Genomic DNA, 21,248 nt, shown 5'->3' on the forward strand with positions numbered 1-21,248 from the left:
AATTTGCAGTGTAAAAATAAAGCAGCCAGTATGTACCCTGCACAGAAATAAAATAACCCACCCAAATCTAACTCTCTCTGCACATGTTATATCTGCCTCCCCTGCAGTGCACATGGTTTTGCCCAATTGCTATCAAAAATCCTGCTGCGATCAACTTGGAACTACCCCCTGTGTGCGCGCACCGAAGGCCGAAAAAATGGGTGTGGGCGCATGGGGCATGGCCAATGAAAATAGGGGCGTGATACACATATGGGGGGCCGGATACACATATGACCCCAATAGCACAATGCCAGATATACATATGTCCCCAATAGTGGCACATACACATATGCCCACACAGTGCCAAATATGCCCCCACTGTACTAGATACATATATGACTCCCAGTGCAAGGTACACATATGTCCCCAGTGCCACATATGCCCCCATAGTGCCAGATATGTCCCCACAGTGCAGATACACATATGGCCCTCCCAGTGCCACATATGCCCCCATAGTGCCAGATATACCCCCACAGTGCAGATACACATATGCCCCCCCAGTGCAAGGTACACATATGCATACCTCCCAACTGTCTCGATTTCAGCGGGACTGTCCCGCTATGCGGACACTGTCCCGCTGTCCCTCCCGCGGGTCGCTGTGTCCCGCGGGCGGGGGGGGGGGGGGCAGTTGGGGGAGGCTTTGATCACCCTCTGCTTTGCTCTGCAAAGCAGCCGGTGATTACTGAATAGATGCCGTGCGCACGCGCACAGCATCTATTCAATGATGGGAGGGGAGCAGGGGGCTGCCCAGCTGCTCTGGGGGGGGTTGGGCACGCCCCCAAAATGCCAAAAACGGGTCCGTGGCGCTCGGCCACGACCACTCGGCAGATGTCACGCACCTTACCCGACAAGCCACGCCCCTTCGCCGTGCAGGGGTCCCTCTTCCTCCCCCTTCAAAGTTGGGAGGTATGCATATGCCTCCAGTGCCACATATGCCCCTATACTGCCAGATATGTCCCCATAGTGCAGATACACATATGCCCCCCCAGTGCCACATATGCTCCCATAGTGCCAGATATGCCACCACAGTGCAGATACACATATGCCCCCCCAGTGCAAGTTACACATATGCCTCCAGTGCCACATATGCTCCCATAGTCCAGATATTTCCCCACAGTGCAGATACACATATGCCCCCTCCCCAAGTTCAAGGTACCCATATGCCCAGTGCCACATATGACCCCACAGTGCTAGATATGTCCCCACAGTGCAGATACACATATGCCCTTCCCAGTGCCACATATGCCCCCATAGTGTCAGATATGTCGCCACAGTGCAGATACACATATGCCCCTCCAATACCACATATGCCCCCATAGTGCCAGACGTCCCGACAGTGCGGATACACATATGCCCCCCTAGTGCCAGATATGTCCCCACAGTGCAGTTACACATATGCCCCCCCCCCACACTGCAAGGTACACATATGCCCTCAGTGTCACATATGCTCCCATACTGTCCCCACAGTGCCAAATACAACCCCCCCACCCCCCTTCCCGACCACTCACCTCTACTGTGTGAGGGAAGGAGAGCGCAGCCCACGCCGCTCCTGTCCCTCAGTGATCATCCAGTCTACTCTCTCCGGCGGCGTGTCTCTCAAATGAGGCGCCAGTTCGTGTGCCAATCAGAGCTCATGGACCGGCAGCCATTCAGGAGCCGCAGCTGCCGGTCCGCTAGCTCTGATTGGTTCACGAACTGGCGCCTCATTTGAGAGACACGCTGCCGTCAGAGAGAGTAGACTGGACGATCATTGAGGAACACAGGAGAGGTGCACGCTGGCCGCTCGCCTTACCTCATACACACAGCACTGCAGCGGGCTGCAAGCACCGCGGTCGGCACGGCGGTACTGCGTACCGACTGGTAATTTCTTACCGGTACGCAGTACCGCCATACTTGCAGCACTGTTTGTACATAATATACCATAATAATGTAATGAAGTGTAATATACACAAAATACATTATTGTCATTACAATCTAAAATGTAGTGAACTACAAACAGTTCTACATCTGTTGTTGACCTCTTTAACGGGGTCTATTTACTAAGCCTTGGATGGAGATAAAGTCGGAGGAGATAAAGTACCGGCCAATCGGCTCCTGTCATTTTTCAAACACAGCCTGTGGCATGGCAGTTAGGAGACAATTGGCTGCTACTTTGGGGGTAATTCAGACCTGACCGCTGCTGTGCATTTTTAGCAGGCGATCAGGTCCAAACTGCACATGCGTATGCACTGCACTGCGCAGGTGTGTCGCATGGGTACAAAGCGGATCGTCGCTCAGCGATGGGTTTGTGCGACAGATCCATTTGCACGGGCGATCGCAAGGAGATTGACAGGAAGATGGCGTTTGTGGGTGTCAACTGACCGTCTTCAGGGAGTGCCTGGAAAAACGCAGGTGTGTCCAAGCGTTACCGGGGAGGGTTCCTGACGTCAATTCCAGTCCTGGACAGGCTGATGTGATCGCAGCGGCTGAGTAAGTCCTGGGCTGCGCGGAGACTGCACAAAATCTGTTTGTACAGCTCTGCTACACATGCGTTTGCACATTTGCACAGCTAAAATACACTCCCCCTGTAGGCGGTGACTATCTGATCGCAGCAGTGCAAATATCGCTGCCCAGCGATCAGATCTGAATTAGGCCCTTTATTTCCAGCAACTTTGGGGCTAATTCAGACCTGATCGCTAACAAGCGATTTTTGCACTGCTGCGATCAGATAGTCGACACAATACCGACGGTCATAATTCTGACATCCATGGGCCTACAGTCAAAATACCAACACGGTCAAAATACATCATTCATTATGCCGACATGTTCAAAATGCAGACACAGTCAGAATACCAACATTTGGAATGCTGACATGTAAAAATGCCGACATGCGTTTTAAAGAAATTTTTGCCCCAAAACAGACTTGTTCATACTTCACCATCCCAGTGGACCTGGAGGGGGAATACCGCGAGGCACCGTACCCGAAGCCGATCGCCATGCAAGGGGATGCGGTACACTTAGACGGTATCCTTGTAGACCTATGTCGACAATGACACAAAAAAACAGAAAAACTCGGCATTTCAAATGTCAGTATTCTGACCGTGTCTGCATTTTGAACATGTCGGCATAAGGAATGTCGGTATTGTGACCGTGTCGGTATTTTGACTGTAGGCTAACGGCTGTCAGGATTATGACCGTCGGTATTGTGTTCGTCGGTAAGTCATACTGGACCCTTTTCTCACCTTGTAGCTAAACGTGAGTACCATCCATTTTTCATAGAAAGAAAACACTCTTTCACGTACATACAAGAAAGGAAATGAGTTTTCCACTTATTTAATGCTACAGTCTGTGGAATATCTGGAAGATTCATCAAATCTCTGAATGTGACTATTACATACTTAATGATATAATTAATATTGTTCCATCTCCCAGCCTCATTATAGTACAACTGTAGTAGAGGTGACCGTTATTAGTAATAGTCTACAGTATTATAATTTGAAAGGGTAGACTAATAAAGGTGTGCCAGCAAGCACTTTTCTAAGTGGTCTATTAAATGTTATTTCATTTACTAGTCTCCTTACAGCATAATAGTTACTACACCTGGGAACGGGAGGCAGAGAATGGGTCTTGTATGGTTGGACAGTACTGAGCAACAGGGTGAAAAAAAGAAAATATTTCTACCTTCCTTTGCGATGTCTCATACAGTATATTTACATTTTTGCTTATTAACACCTCAGTGGTGTGTCATCATTTATGTTCAATTAGTGTAGGTGACTTTTACTTAAACCAAGTACAGTATACAAGATGTACCTTGCTGTTCTGTGCTGCTTATCTTTGCACTTTGGGTGTGATTCCGAGTTGTTCGCTCGTTATTTTTTTCCGCTACAGAGCGATTAGTCGCAAACTGCACATGCGCAATGTACGCAGTGCGCCTGCTCCAAGTAAATTAGCACAAAAGTTTGGGAATTTACTCACAGCGTAATTAAGTTTTTTCATCTCTCTGCTGATCGTAGTGTGATTGACAGGAAGTGGGTGTTTCTGGGCGGAAACTGGCCGTTTTATGGGAGTGTGCGGAAAAACGCAGGCGTTCGAGTTGCAAAACGCAGGAGTGGCTGTAGAAACGGGGGAGTGGCTGGGCGAACGCTGGGTGTGTTTGTGACATCAAACCAGGAACGAAAAGGACTGAGCTGGTCGCAATGGCTGAGTAAGTCTGGAGCTAGAAACTGCAGGGTAATCGTTACGAGAAAATTAGCAAAGCTTTCGTTAGCAATTCTGCTATGCTAAGATACACTCCCAGTAGGCGGCGGCTTAGCGTGTGCAATGCTGCTAAAAGCAGCTTGCGAGCGAACAACTCGGAATCACCCCCTTTGTCTCTATCCGCTTCAGACTGAATAAGGACATTGTGTTCTAATGAGCTAATAAGATGCTAATCTTATTACTACTTATTGGTCCTTTATGCATGTATTTTATGTTTCTAATGGTGCTATTTGCAAGTGTAATCAAGCTATTACAAGTGCATTTTCTGATACTGTCAACAGAATGAAGAGATTTAAAAAACTGAATTAAATATGACAATATGAAAAGATTATCAAGAATTTAATTAAATATAAATGTCAAAATTAAATGTCATGAATGAATGCATGATAAAAGTAAAATGTGAGAATGTGGAGAAATGAGTAAGGATAGCCAGGTCTGAAAAATGTGGATCTCCTATGGAGATTAGGGATACGACTAACTCAGTCCCAGAAGCGGCTCTTGCCACGGGCAAGCAGGCTTTTTGCCCGGGGTGCCACTGTCCTGAGAGCGCCGCCATGGCAAGAGCCGCTACTGGTGCCGTGCGATGTGCCTGACGCCATCGCGCACCACACGGCATTGTGGGAGCAAACGCTAGAGGTCATAATTGACCTCTAGTGTCTGTGCAGTGAGCGGCGCTATGAGAGAGACGTCATGCCATCTCTCCCATAGATCCGAGGAGCGGCGGCTGGATCGGAGGACAGCAGCAGTGCAGTCGGGAAGCAGGAGCGGGGCTGATGAGTATTTTTTTTATTATTATTTTTTTAAGTAAGCGACTACTGGGGCACAGCTACAGGGGGCAAAACTACTGGGGGCACATCTACTGAGGCAACAGCTACTGGGAGCAAAACTACTGGGGGCACATCTACTGAGGGCACAGCTACAGGGGGCAAAACTACTGGGGGCACAGCTACTGGAGGCAAACTACTGGGGGCACAACTACTGAGGGCACAGCTACAGGGGGCAAAACTTCTGAGGGCACAGCTACTGTGGGCAAAACTACTGGGGCACAGCTACTGAGGGCACAGCTACTGGGGGCACAGCTACAGGGGACAAAACTACTGGGGGCACAACTACTGGGGGGCACAACTACATGGGGCAAAACTACAGGGGGCAAAACTACTGGGGGCACAGCTACAGGGGGCAAAACTACTGAGGGCACAGCTACAGGGGGCAAAACTACTGAGGCCACAGCTACAGGGGGCATAACTGACCATGCTCCTTCCCTATGAAGCCACGCACCTATTTTTTCCCTTTTGGGGGGGGGGGGGGACACGCCAAAGGAAACTTTTGCCCCGGGCGCCACATGGTCTAGAACCGGCCCTGCTCAGTCCTTCAACTATTTAACCAAATGAAAAGTAGTGTGCACCTTTTTTTTCCAATTGGACCTTTAACAATCAAGAATGCTTTCTTTATTATATAATGTACAGTATACATTGCAAGTAATATGATGTGCCTAACCTCACATTGCTCCTTGGGGCTGTCATGTGATGCTGTCATGTGATACTGCCGAAGACCTCATTACAAGACCATGCATTATGCAACCCTTGTATGTCCCACAATTTGTCTCACATGTAGGGGTGAATCAGGAGTTTCATCTGGCCTATGACATACTGACAGAAGATGCACAGAGCTACAAATATACACCTAACAGGCCTGATCATCCACCCTATGAGCTCCATATTTCATATAAAAATAAAAAACATTTATAAAGAGGTTTAATACAGTTTACACTCTATGAAATATAATAAGTGCACCAAATATTTAGTGTGAGGAGCTGGTGCAGAGGTGAATGTACGCCTGTTTGTGGAGCGTAAATTGTAGTTTTGCACAGCTCATGCTCTGGAAAGTTGCACGCATACCAGCTGCATCTCCACTTGTGCCTTAATGTAGGTAACTGGGCTCTAGCAGGCCCTTCTCATGTGAGGATGCATTTATAGACATGAGGCCTATGCAGGGTTAGACAGATGTATCTTTAGCACAAAGGATTTGGCTGCTGCACATGAGCATTGATGATGATGACAGGTAGCAATCCAAACATACAGATAACAGGAGTCCACTCACAACAATGCGTACACATCTGCTTATAGACAAATACACATCTAGCTACATGCGGAAGCAATTACAGCCAACCTGCATCCAGCTCTTCATCAGATTCAAGTTGGAACTGAAATCATATAAAAGAGGAAACAAACATAAAGGGAAAACAAAGAGCAATTTTAAAGCACCAGTATTACGAAATTTGGAAATAACGTTACACAGAATCTTCATCGAGGCATGAATGAAAAAGAAGTCATTGACTCCCGTATATGAAGGTACTGCACCTTGAACACAATATATCTATCTTATTAGCTGCTCTAATAAAACTGTCATGCCATTTTGAAAAGTAATTCTGTGAGGTCGGTACCAACAGCTCCCACTGCTAAGGGAGATGGGAGAGACCTTGTGGAGCAGGAGAGGAGGAACGCACAGCCAGGAACACGGTAGGTATGGGGGTAGACCAGCAGGGGGGAGGAGCAGACACTGAGCTGATTCGGCATATGTTGGGTCCCTTTACTAGTTATTAATACTGCAAGAGGAAAAGCCTAACTGCAGATCCGCTTATGAGCACTAGGCTTCCACACTGTCCAGCATATCCCATTCTGGAAATTGTCCCCTTTGTCCCAAGTAAGAGGTAGGGTGTGCTAGACTGGAAGAGGTGTCTAGTACTCCAACACCTCCTCTGCACTGAGGCTTTAGCCTGCAGGTATTAATGTTAGATTGGACTGCATGTCAGATAGCACACAAGATAATTTCAATAATTAAACACACCCTGTCTGCCCTAATTGTCAACTGATGAGGTAGGGATTGTTTTTAATTAACCTTTTCTATGAAAGGTTACTGAGAAGGTGGTTGCAACTTAACTAGAAACCCGCCTGTCAACCCATGACATTTATGAGCCATTCCAGTCAGGATTCAGGAGAAGACATAGCACTGAAATAGCCCTGGTATACAGTATGTGCTTAATGATCTACTAATGGCAAGAGACAGCAGTGACTGTTCAATCTTAATCATTCAGGATCTCTCTGCAGCATTTGACACCATGGAGCATAGGATTCTAATCGAGCGCTGAAGAATTTCTGTAGTCTGGATGACACAGTCCTTAGCTGGTTCAAATAATTTCTCACTGACGGGTCACAGAGAGTTTCATCTGGAGTATACTCTTTGCCACCAGTGTCATTAACTTGTGGTGTCCCACAGGGTTCTATACTATCTCCCATGCTTTTTGCAGTATACAGGCTACTACTGGGTGAAATAATCAGACGTCATGGTCTGGTCTAACACTGCTATGTAGATGATACACAACTGTACCTGTCCTTTGCTCCAAGTACTGATAACCCAATAACAACCCTATATGGCTGCCTAGCTGAGCTCCAGGAGTAGATGAGTGACAGTTGGCTGAGACTGAACCCTGATAAAACAGAAGTCCTGATGATACTGTAGGTCACAGGACAAGACCGCAGTATAGCCAACTGACAGGACGCACGCTTGGGGGTTCATAACTGCAAATCACTGAACATGTGCGGAATCTTGGTTTTGTCCTGGATAGTGGCCTGACACTTAAAAATCAGGTGTCAGCCACAATTAAATCCATATAATCTCATCTGAGGAACATAACCAGAATAAAGCACTTAATTCCCTCAGAAGATCTGCCTAAAGTCATACAAGCTTTTGTATCATCATACCTAGACTACTACAATGCCCTCTACCTTGGTCTCCCAGCAAAATAATTTCACCGCTTGCAGATGGTACAAAATGCAGCTGCCAGACTATTAACCAACCAGCCCTGTTCCAGCCACATAACACCCATTCTCTACTCCCTTCACTGGTTGCCTATAAGATGGCGAATCACCTTCAAGATTGGCTTACTGACTATCAAAACCCTACATGACCAGGGCCCAAGGTACTTGAAGCAGCTTCTAATTCCATACTGCCCCACTTGATTACTGCGATCTGTAGATAAAGAACTATTAGCAGTACCTTGAATCTCCCCCGTAATTCGTCTGGGGGTTGAGCTTTCAACTTTGTGGCTCCGACTCTATGGAACTCTCTTCTCCGCACAGTGTGAGAAGCCGTCACTCTAGAATCTTAAACAAAATAGACTAAAGACTAACCTATTTACTCAACCATTTCACTAATATCTACTGTTAAGCTTGTTTTGTATTTTGAGATGTAAAGACAATTGTAAAGCACTTTGGGGTATATGCAATTAGCGGCGTATCGCAGCAAATTATCGCCGTGTGCAATAAAGTTTTACTATCAAGGTGTGTGTCTCCTGTTTTTATTTGGGTATTTTTTTTCCCAGTAGTACTACAGGTACCAGCGGGCCCGTTTTTCTCCCGCATGCTGGTACTTGTGGTTCTCCAAGTACCAGCTTGCGGGGGAGGCTTGCTGGGACTTGTAGTACTACTGGGAAAAACAATATTCATGTCATTTTCCTCAAGGCTATCAGCCTCCCATCCGCAGCCCTTGGATGGGGGGGGACAGCCTCGGGCTTCACCCCTGGCCCTTGGGTGGCTGGGGGGGGGGACCCTTGATTGAAGGGGTCCCCACTCCCCCAGGGTACCCCGGCCAGGGGTGACTAGTTGGATATTTAATGCCACGGCCGCAGGGCACTGTATAAAAGTGACCCCCGGCTGTGGCATTATATGTGCAGCTAGTGGAGCCCGATGCTGGTGTATAAAATACGGGGGACCCCTACTCTTTTTGTCCCCCGTATTTTTTGCACCAGCACCAGGCGCAGAGCCCGGTGCTGGTTTTAAAAATACGGGGGATCCCCTGTCCATTTTTTCCCCGGATTTTTAGAACCAGGACCGGCTCGAAGAGCCCGAGGCTGGTTATGCTTTGGAGGGGGGACCCCACGCCATTTTTTTCTGGGATTTTACTATTCCATCAAAAAAAGATAAAAAAAAATTTATTTTAAAAAATATATAAATAATACTTGTGCCTTCAAAGAAGACAAACCAAGTACCTAATCCCTTCTAATATAAATAGATATGCTATTACCAAGAAAAAAAAACACAAAAAAAACATGTTTTAATTTTTTTTTATTAGTTTCACCCACCAAAGTGTAGCGGATTGAAAATTATGAATTTACTGTCTAAAAGCACTGTTGTCGAATTTCCAAACTTCAATTGAATATACTTTGGTCGAATTGCAGCACTTGTATCATTGCAGAAAAGTCGAATTTGACAAAAGTTGAATTTCAAAAAGTCGAATTTTGAAAGTCGGTTTTTTTGACGGAAAGTACTGAATTGCATTGACGATTTTTTTTTTTTTGTCGAAAAAGTCCCGAAATTCGACAATTTCGGGAATTCGACCGCAATTGCATATACCCCTTTGAGTCCTAGTAGGAGAAAAGTGCTATATAAATATCGTTATTATTATAATTTAATTGAAATTCCCAGTGTGGCCAGAACTCTGCATGGAGAGATACTGCTCATGCCTGGGCATCAGTGAAAACAAATGTAAATACTGTGATATGCTTTTCAGTCCTCTGAGAAACTAAACGACTGCATAAAATATGTTTGGACAAACCGGGTTAAATAGTTTCTTAATTGAGGGAGGGTGGATAATCAAACAGCATTACTGAGCTATATTAATCAGCGTTCAGCTGCTGTTCTTAATTATTCTGATATTTGGAGAATATACTTTGGAAAGGAAGTGTCATTATAATTGCAGTAATTCATTTTTGACACTTAACAAGGCAGAGTACACATATCACTTTTACTCGTGTCTTCTTTCAAATGTATCCTCGAAGATGCAAAGTATGAACTGAGGCAGGCACCATTCATCAAGTTGGTGAGGTAATGTATATACCGATGATACAGACCCTTTCCTAAACTTGCAGGAGTCTCCTGGACATGGTGAGGGTGTAGGCAATTAATGCCTCAATAGTTCATGAACAGGTGATAAATTCAGCATGCACACATATGCTATGGATCAGAAAACCCCACAGAGAGTGCGCACACTACAGTCATACTGAATAGATGGTCCTTGCCGTAATTACTTGCATCCAGTTACACTATAAACTGTTGGTCACGGGTAAAGCATACAACAATACCAAATGATACATATTATCCAAGACAATATAATTACTTTTGCTGCAAGAGCCCTGCTGTAGCAGAAAATGCTCACTATGGGCCTGATTTAAAGGTGGCGGCTGTGGTGGCATACGTCTGAGCCACACTGCACATGCATCCCAATGGTTACAGCACAAAGGTAACTGAGGGGGTGGGGGGGTGGGGGGTTGCTTAGCCATATACGGATGTGTCAAGGTCAGCTACTGCATCTAAAGACGCAACTGCACTCATGTTCACACAGAGATATAGGCTGTTGTTCAATCTCTGATGGTGGTACCAATGGTGCATCTTAGTATGTACTGCGGCTAATTAGCACCACGGCCAGGGACTGTCTCACTAGGACGACCATCGACCGCGGCTTTAGCACTAAGCTGCAAACATATAGTCTTCCTATCAGAATCAGACACTATACACTATATGTTGGCAACAGAGAATAGAGCCATCAGGTGAAGAGTTGGCTGTTTATCATGTGCACATAAATGACAAAGAAAAGGGTGCGTGTGAAGCCTAAACTAGGAGGAAATCTGGTGAGTTTACCAGACATAGTGCTGCACCTTTATCATATCTGATTGTGCGTCGCAGCTCAGGAAGTCCAAAATAAGTAATTACATAGAAAGAAGGTGACAGTATACCAGCAATGCAATGAAGGTTACCTACGAGTTTAACTTAATCACAATACCGAATAGTGGATCAAGCGACCAACGGTGTTGTATTTCTAGATTTATCAATTCTATCACCACACTAGAATATATATATTAAATAAAAATATTTTATTTTTACGACACTATAAAAATAACAAGAATAGTTACAAATTTAATATAAATATAGACATAAAGACCAGTGTACAATAAAGGGGAATGCTGTTTAAAGTGCAAATTGCAAAGTGCATACATAGCTCCAATTAAGTAAATAAAGCTTAGGAATCTTAACTGGTTTAGCAGGAGGTCTCTAGGGAGAGGTCCAACGCGTTTCGTCTTTCAGACTTCTTCATGGGGTATATATATATATATATATATATGTACAAGCTGAGTATCCTCTATCCAAAATTCAAAATCCTAAATTTTTGGGTCCCCTGCTGAGATAATGACACACACACACACACACACACACACACACACACACACACACACACACACACACACACACACATATATATATATAAATATATTATATATCTATATATACACATAATATGTAATATATATGTCATTCTCTCAGTAGGGGACCCAAAAATGTGGGATTTTGAATTTTAGATAAGGGATACTCAACCTGTATATGGAGTCTCCATTTGCAAACATATGTGATACAAAATGGGTTGTTCTGAAGAGCTCAATGGCTTCAGGCGTGGTACTGTGATAGGATGACACCTTTGCAATAAGATGGATGATGAAATTTCATCCCTGCTGGATATTCCACAGTCAACTTGAAGTGATATTATTAGAAAGTGGAAGCATTTAGGAACAACAGCAACTCAACCATGAAGCGGATGACCACGTAAAATCACAGAGCGGGGTCAACGACTGCTAAGGCACATGTAAAAGTTGCCAACACTCTGCTAAATTCATAGGTGAAGAGTTCCAAACTTCCACTGGCATTAATGTATGTAAGCACAAAAACTGTGCGGAGGGAGCTTAATGGAATGGGTTTCCATGGCCTAGCAGCTCGATGCAAGCCTCACATCACCAAATCCAATGTCAAGCGTTGGATGGAAGGGTGGAGAGCACACCAACACTGGACTGTGGAGCAGTGGAAATGTGTTCTGTGGAGTGAGGACTCTTGCTTCTCTGTTTGGCAGTCAGATGGGTTTGGCAGATGTAAGGAAAACGTTACTTGCCTGACTGCATTGTACCAACTGTGAAGATTGGTGGAGGTGGGATAATTGTATGGGGCTGTTTTGCAGGGTTTGGGCTAGGGCCATTATCTCCAGTAAAAGTCAATCTTAATGCTTCAGCATACCAAGACATTTTGGACAATGTTAGGCTTCCAACTTTGTGGCAACCGTTTGGGGAAGGCCCTTCTATTCCAACATGACTGTGCACAAAGCAAGGGCTATAAAGACATGGTTTGATGAGTTCAGTGTTTAAGAACTTGACTGGCCCACACAGAGCCTTGACCTACAGTACACACCATCTAACTCCTTTGGCATGAACTGGAACGGAGACTGTGAGCCAGGCTTCTTGTCCAACATCAGTGCCTGACCTCATAAATGCTCTACAGAATGAACAGGCACAAATACCCACAGAAACACTCAACATCTTGTGGAAAGCCTTCCAAGAAGAGTGGAAGCTGTTATAGCTGCAAAAGATGGACCAAATCCATATTCAAGTATATGTATTTGAATACAATGTCACTACAGTCCCTGTTGGTGTGATGGTCAGGCATCCAAAATACATATGTCCATATAGTGCCATGAGTCACCAGTACGTAGACTTATGACAAAGAAAGGAGAAGACTCTTTTTGTTGGGGCACTCTTATAAATCAGTTGATGTTTAAAATATAACTTGTTTATTCAAGTTGAAATAATGTTTTTTAGGTATTGAATAATAATTTACAGTAATGCCCCAACTACATCAAATCAAACAAACAAAAATGTGGACGATCAAAATATCAAGGATTCTATAGACATATGGTAGCGTAAAGTCCAACTATCTTTCCTGGATGGATAGGGAACTGTCCTATTTATACTGTATACAAAAGTCTATGGGTCAAATTCAGACCTGATCACTGCTGTGCGTTTTCGCCGGCGCATGCCAGACAGCCAATGGCCATCTCAGCCCAGCGACAGGCAGAGGTGGTCGCTGGGCGGGGGGGGAAGTTGGGCCGCCATTTTAGGAGCAGGGGGCGGGCCTCGGCGGCTGCGTGACATCACACGCAGCCACTGCAACTTGGACAGTGATGGGTAGCTCCTTGCCAGCACGCGCCATGCCATGCTTTTGTACTTGAGCGTGTGTGTGTGTGTGTGTGTGTGTGTGTGTGTGTGTGTGGGGGGGGGGGTAGGGCCTGACATGCGGGGGAGACTATCAATGTTGGGCTGCCTGCACAGTCTATTTTTCCTTGTGATGCCGATCCCGTGGGACCACATCTGCATCGCAAGGACTATACACACAGGGGGTAATTCTGAGTTGATCGCAGCATCAAGTTTGTTAGCAATTGGGCAAAACCATGTACACTGCAGGGGGGGGGGGGCAGATATAACATGTGCAGAGAGAGTTAGATTTGTGTGGGGTGTGTTCAATCTGCAATCTAAATTGCAGTGTAAAAGTAAAGCAGCCAGAATTTACCCTGCACAGAAACAAAATAACCCACCCAAATCTAACTCTCTCTGCACATGTTATATCTGCCTCCCCTGCAGTGCAGCATGGTTTTGCCCAATTTCTAACAAACTTGATGCTGCGATCAACTCAGAATTACCCCCACAGTGCGATATGCATTATTTTCTTACGATTTTGACTATATAGAAATATCGCACAGTGTGTACACACCTTTATAGAGATAAAGCAAAAACATCACAAACAAAAAGAATTATATAAAATCAGTTAATCACATAAAGCAAATGTAGCAAATCACATGAGGGATACATGAAAAAAAACCTGAAAAAGGTACCTAACATGAAAAAAAAAATATCACTATGAGTTGGGTTTAGTCAGACTGTATATATCAGTAACAAAAAAACAAACTCAGAAAACCATTTAGAAACCATGTGATAGTGTGACAGTGTGTTTCAAATACATATTTTTAGCAGAAATGTAGCAGCATGCTTTTAATTTCATTTGGTAAGTAGTAAATTATAATAATTGACTACTTAACAAATGCTATTAAAATTATGCTGCTACAGATGTGTCCCCATACACCGTGGCCGCAGTCACACCAAACAGCCCCTCTCAGGTTATTAGTCGGCTATTAATGCTTGTGATGTCGAAATATAGGGGGTAATTCCAAGTAGATCGCAGCAGGAAATTTTTTAGCAGTTGGGCAAAACCATGTGCACTGCAGGGGGGGCAGATATAACATTTGTAGAGAGAGTTAGATTTGGGTGGGTTATTTTGTTTCTGTGCAGGGTAAATACTGGCTGCTTTATTTTACACTGCAATTTAGATTGCAGATTGAACACACCATACCCAAATCTAACTCTCTCTGCACATGTTATATCTGCCTCCCCTGCAGTGCACATGGTTTTGCCCAACTGCTAACAAAAATTCTGCTGCGATCAACTCAGAATTATCTCCATAGGCAAGAAACCTATCTAAAGCAATACCAAGTGCGCTGAATCGCATGTGTTCCAACCATGCTCTGTAGAGTCCAGAGTAGAGTGCAGAAGCCGATAGGCCAGAGTGTCATTGTTAGATGCCTGCTTACATTTTGCTATGGACTCAGTTATGTACTCTGTTGCTTTTGGACATTTCTAATCCTAACAATTATATAAATATCCTCATACATACACTAGCATCTAAGGACTAACAGCCTAATTCAGAGGTGGATGCTAATTGTGTCACTGCTGTGTCTTCGTACGCTGTGGATGTGTGAAAATATGCAAATGTTGCAGCCACCGGGATTTATACTGAGATGCCCACATTGGGTGTCTCATACATACTGCTTACACACAACGTCACACCAAAGGACGCACATATATCGCACCATCAAACATCTGAGATCCCTATGGTCGCTCAGAATAGCTGGAGATCCAGGAGACAATCTATATACTACAACTCGCTGCTGATAAAAATTAGGTCATTTCGCCACTGAGCACGTATGCAATTTGGAGGTTAAACACAAGGCTGATGATCCTGCAACTGAACTTAATTTAAAATAAATAAACACACACAACTCTGAAACGCAGTAACCGCCACTACTGACAATGCCCACTGTCACTGGTCACCTTCCAAGTGCGCACATGTGGTGCACATTAGGACAGATCTGCACCAACTGGTCAATGAGGCTCTACTGAAGGGCAGGAGAAAAAGAGATGGAGAGGCAAACAGGGGCAGGAGAGAAAGAGATGGAGGGACAATGAGGGTCAGGATAAAAAGAGATGGAGGGACAATGAGTGGCAGGAAAGAAAGAGATGCAGGGACAATGAGGGGTGGTAGAGAAAGAGATGGAGAGACAGTGAGATAGAGGAGAGAAAGAGATGGAGGAATAATGAGGGGCAGGAGAGAAAGAGATGGAGGGAGACACTAGTAATACACTATATATATATACACACAGAATATATCTATTTATCTCTCTCTCTCTCTATATATATATATATATATATATCTAAATATAAATTGAAAAAAATATATATATACATACTATGTAGACAAAATTTATTGGACCCCCCCACCACCACTCAAGCGAAACAGTGTGATCCCACAGCATACATGTTCGTGAAGGTAGAAAACGGTAAGAGGGGCACTGATTGGATCACCTGCTAACGAAATGGCTTGCCGGAAGGAGCGAACCGAGTTGAAAAGGGGATCACTGTAGGCTGCGCGATGTCATGTTTTCAGGGTGACACTGGACTGGTATATAGAAAATTTGGTAACCCAGATGGATCGGTCAGCTGAGTGTCCAGATCTTATCCCCATTGAGAACCTCTGGGATGACTTGGAGCAACGGGTGCGTTCTAGACCAACTCAACCTTCTTCATTGTCACAGTAGGTGTTATGCACACCAGTGCCAGCAGGAATGTACTGGTGTCTGAACGGAGAGGGATGCAAAACAAATGAACTCACAGACAGACTGGGGAATATGACATTACATACACAGAAGGTGATAGGGTAACAAAATAAACACAAAGTGAACAGAGAAGCCCAAAGGCTAAGAAACTGGGTGTCTCCCTAGTATTAGGAATGCTCAGATGGAAAGAAGCGAGATGTTGTGATTTAATACGTAGAGAACCCGAAATGCTGTTGCTAAGGGCAACAGCAAAACCCTAAAGGGTTACCAACGGGTGTGGCAGTAAACTCCTTGGTCAGAGATGGAATAATAGACACAAGGAGAGTCTCCACAATCCTAGTCCTCACTTGCAGTGCACTGGTTCAGCTTACTGCCACTAAACTGACACCTGAACACCTTGCACAGTGAGAAAGGATTTTGGCAGGCAAGTCTGAGAATACAGCCGCAAACTTGCTAGGTTCACAGAGTAGCAAAAGAACCCCAGCAGGTTAAACGACTGACTCCAGTCTTACTGCTAGGTCTGGATTGGCAGAGTGTAATACCAAATCCCAAGGCCTATTTGCAGTAAGCAACAAACAAATACAAAGTTTACACAGTACTAGCTAGCTTTCAGGAACTGACTAACCAACAAAGATTCAGCAGCATCTGCCTAACCTGAGAAGAGGGTTTATATAGCAGGTGCTGTCCATGCCCCACTCAGACCTCACAGACTGTGAGCACAAAAACCAGCACCGGATCCCCTGCCGTGCACAGAGCCTGTAACCACTGCACAGCAAAAGACCCGAACCGGAGTATCAGCTACGCTCAGGTTACTCCGCTAGCACTTGTCTCCCGGTTGCCATGACGACGTGGCAGCACAGAGCAGGAGACCCTAACAGTAGGTCACTGTACTTAAGGCGGAATGGCAAAACATACAGCCTGCTGTTATCCAGGAACTTGTGGACAGTTTGCCAAGAAGGGTGTCTGCAGTAACAGTGTCAAAACTAGAATTTGTGTCACCCGGGGATCTTTTTATTCTACAGTATATGCATATTATTCATGTATGGATGTATATACATGCATGTATATGCATACAAACTGCAAAAATTCTTTCTTAGGGTGGGATGTACACAAGCAAAATGGTGTGATCATGTAGCATACGTGTTCATGAAGGTATAAAACGGGTAGAGCTCCAGTTATTCTAAGCAGCTGAGAGCGGAAGTGTTTGAAGTGATCTCAGTAGCTCAAGACGAGTTCTAATGAACTCGCAAGAAGGCTTGTATCATGGAATCTCAGGAGGACAAGTGGTGCAGCAGGACTCTGCGCCCAGGTTTGGGTTTCAAATCTGGAGCCACATTTAGCTTTGGGTTGGTTCTAAACCCCAGGGACTAAAGCTCCAGAAGTAAGCCTGAATGGAATAGCCTAGACCAGTGCTGCTATACATTTACTATAGTAAATGTATGTGTCCAGGCTGATTCCTGAATTATTTGGGGAAATGAATGAATCTGTGGGTGGGTATGAAATCAGCGAAGGATATCTGTTAGTGAGCAGCTTGTGGGGCTCATTAATTTATAGTTCTGCTGTTACTGTACACAGTTTTTTACAGAAAACCTGCTAGAGCTCGTCCTAAACAGCTGCCACCACTCTACTCCTAGCCTACAGTACAGGTCCCTCTATAACATGCAAAACTGAATTTGAAATTATCCTTCTGTTCTCTTCCCCTGTGACCTGTTATGCGTTGCTTTTCTGATTAGTGAAAGTACCTCCATCAGACTCTATTCCATCGTCATGTTGCTCACACACTCCCTAAGAATCTCCACCTGCAGAGCACATGGGCACTGTCACTAGATTATTCACAACCTCAGCTACTATAATTCTTTCTTGTTTTTTACTTGCTAGCACATTGTCAGTTTCTCTCTGTATGTAATCTATGTGGGTGTAGTATAGAAGATCTACAGAACAGAGTCAAAAGGTCAACATGGAAAAGGTAGACAGCAGAAAAGATCAACAGGTACAACATCATCTGGGTTATGCTGCTTCATAATTTTTTTTTTTAGGTGTGAGTATACATTGATAAAATATATAAAAACATATAGTGACACATGGGGGGGGTACTTAACTGGGGCCCATTGGCACTGGGTGTGAGGGTGTGGGTTCTGCTAGGGGATAAGTTACCACCAGGGTGTGCATACCTCCCAACTGTCCCCATTTGCGTGGGACAGTCTCGTTTTTTTTTTAACCATCCCGCTGTCCCACCTGCGGGCTGCAGTGTCCCGCGGTGGGGGGGGGGGGGGGCAGTTGGAAGGTTCCTGTCATTTCTGCCCTGCTAAGCAGAGCAGTGAAGACAGAGGTAGAGGGGGCATGCCAGCAGCTCACAGAGCGCTGGTCATGCCCCCTTTAGTGACAACAAATGGGGACGTGACACGCGATCGTCGCTAGAGGGGTGAGGCCATGCCCCCTTTCATTTAGGCCACCCCCCCCTTTTCAGATGCACGCGCGGGAGTACCGCTTATGAATCCCCAAATGTTGGGAGGTATGAGGGTGTCTGTGTATGGAGGGGGGAGGGGGGTATGACAATTCAGGGGATCTTATGCTACTAGAGGGAATATTTGTGACGGGGAGGAGGTGTGGAGTGGGAAGTACAATTATAATGGGGGCCTATGGACAAAAGGTTGCAAAACACCCGCTATGTATATTTTTTTTATAAAATATTTAAATATCGCTTTAAAAATACTTTCTAAACTTTCTTAAATTTACAAAAAAAATCTCTGCGTGGTTTTTGGGGGAAAAAATGTCAGTTAAGTGGTTAATAAACCGACTCAATCAGCACCAGCTACCCTGTTCACCTTTCTGGTCGATTAAACGATCTCACTGGGAAACATTTATGGAAACAGGTGCATACTAGAAAGGCCCATAGAAACCAATTCAGTTATTATTAACGGTTATTTATATTTTATATAGCGCTCATATAATACGCAGTGCCTTACAGTATACTTGCCTACTTTATGATTGCAGCTGGCATTTTAGCCTCGCCTTTCCATACGGACTCTCGATTCTCAGTATTATCTACCCATCCTGCCCACTTCACTAGGAAGTGGGTGAGATGTCAGAGACTTACTCTTCTAGGGGAATGGAGGACTACCCAAAAAATAACGAATCTCCCTAATTTACAGGAGAGTAGGTAAGTATGCCTTAGTAATACAGGTAATAAGTCAGTCATTCACATCAGTCCCTGCCCCAGTGGAGCTTACACTATGTATTCTCTATAACACAGGTTCTCAAACTCGGTCCTCAGGACCCCACACAGTGCATGTTTTGCAGGTCTTCTCACAAAATCACAAGTAAAATAATTAACTCCACCTATGGACCTTTTAAAATGTGTCAGTGAATAATTAATACACCTGTGCACCTACTGGGTTACCTGCAAAACATGCACTGTGTGGGGTCCTGAGGACCGAGTTTGAGAACCACTGCTCTATAACATGGACACACATACACAATATGATTCATTTTTGTCAGCAGACAATTTATTTCTCTGCATGTTTCTAAATGGAGCACCCACAGGAAACCAACAATTGAGAATATACAAACTCTACACAGATTAACCATGACCAGGAATTTAACTTGATGCTCTGCGGCAGTAATGGAAACCACTGGGCCAACCAGGCTGCCTATTTAGATTTCTTTTGTCATTCTTATAGTGCAGTAAATTAACAAATAAATAAACCAAGTATCTGATTGGCTACTATTGGCTACCCCTTTTCACACCAAATTCCCGGGTCCAGCCCGGGTCACTGAACACGGGTTTCAAGAATTGTCACAGCAGCTTGAAATCTGTTCACATGGCAGGCTGGGTTATTGACAGGGCTCCTCTCCTGCCGATACATGGAGATGACATAATTTCCAAGCGCTGGTGAGCCGGCTCTACATATATTACAGTATTAATGGGAGCCGGGGCGGATGACCCAGGCTACCTGTTCACACTGCCCCATAACCCACGTAGTATGGTGTCCAACCCAGGTCGCTAAGCAGGTTGGATTCCCAGGTCCCAAGACCGGGACTTATTTTCAGCGATCCTTTAACACCAAGCTGCAACCCGGCTTAACCCGGCAATAATCAGTTTGTTTATAACAACAACCAAGATGGTGAAATGACAGAAGAGATCAGGTTTCTCCAGAGACAGTCATTAGAGTCAAACCTTTTAAAAAATAATGAGAAGATTGTCTGTCATTATTAATTCATATTTTCTATTCTGATTCAACATATCTCTAAAGCTGGTTGTGTGAGCCAATGGATACACCTGTGTGTTTTTTGTCCCCTGTCTAATACATTCCTTCACAGAACATTTTCTAAATGAATCATAGGACAAAAGCTGTGAGGGCTTTTTTTTATTGCCAAAAAGATACCTAAAACTAACTGTGTACATCCTAGCCACACCCTATCCATTCATCAATGTTTATCTAAGCATTACATAGCCACTAATTTTGTATCAAGCGATGTACATTAAATGATACACAGTAACGAATAACAAATTATACTCAGCAGCACCTAGCATATTGTAATATTATATACGGGGGGAGTATAATATGATGTAACACTTGCAGGAAGAGAGAGAAGGCAGCTCCCCGGTCTCTCCATAGCCCAGTACACAGCAGGGCTAGGGAGTGGACTGCTACCACTCAGCAGATATATAAAAATGTAAAAAACAGTAGTAACATGCTCAAACTCGCCTTACATATAGATATGTCATGCTGACCTTTCTAACAGCAAACACAAACTTATATAATGCAGATATAAAGGACAATAATCTCCCTTTAACAGATCAATATACTCCACTATGATATAGGTGTATTAAACAGCAACTTGCATTAAACTCGCCCACCTATCCAAACTTCCTGCTTTAGATACACAACAAAGATGGACACTGTCTACACAAGGAACTGTCTACAGGGAGTTTCCACATTAACAGACTGAAACATCTCACCTCTGTACCACTAGTCAAACTGATATAAATGAACCATTGAAACAATCATTGGCATCAAACAATACTGAGCATTTCCGTAGCATCAAATAATACAGAGTATCATTAGCAATGAACAATACAGAGGGGGTATGAAATTAGAGGTACAGTGCACACAAGTATGGGATCCAGAATGTGGTGTGTACCCACCTTAAGA

General features: G+C 44.4%; 1 protein-coding gene across 7 annotated transcripts in view; it reads right to left on the reverse strand.

Moving 5' to 3' along the window:
- Positions 1-21,248, reverse strand: part of DOCK10 (dedicator of cytokinesis 10) — a 691,954-nt gene that overhangs the window by 447,641 nt on the left and 223,065 nt on the right. The gene's annotated exons all lie outside the window — the stretch shown is intronic.

Source organism: Pseudophryne corroboree, chromosome 4 (genome assembly GCF_028390025.1).
Source record: "Pseudophryne corroboree isolate aPseCor3 chromosome 4, aPseCor3.hap2, whole genome shotgun sequence".
NCBI classification, from domain to species: domain Eukaryota; kingdom Metazoa; phylum Chordata; class Amphibia; order Anura; family Myobatrachidae; genus Pseudophryne; species Pseudophryne corroboree.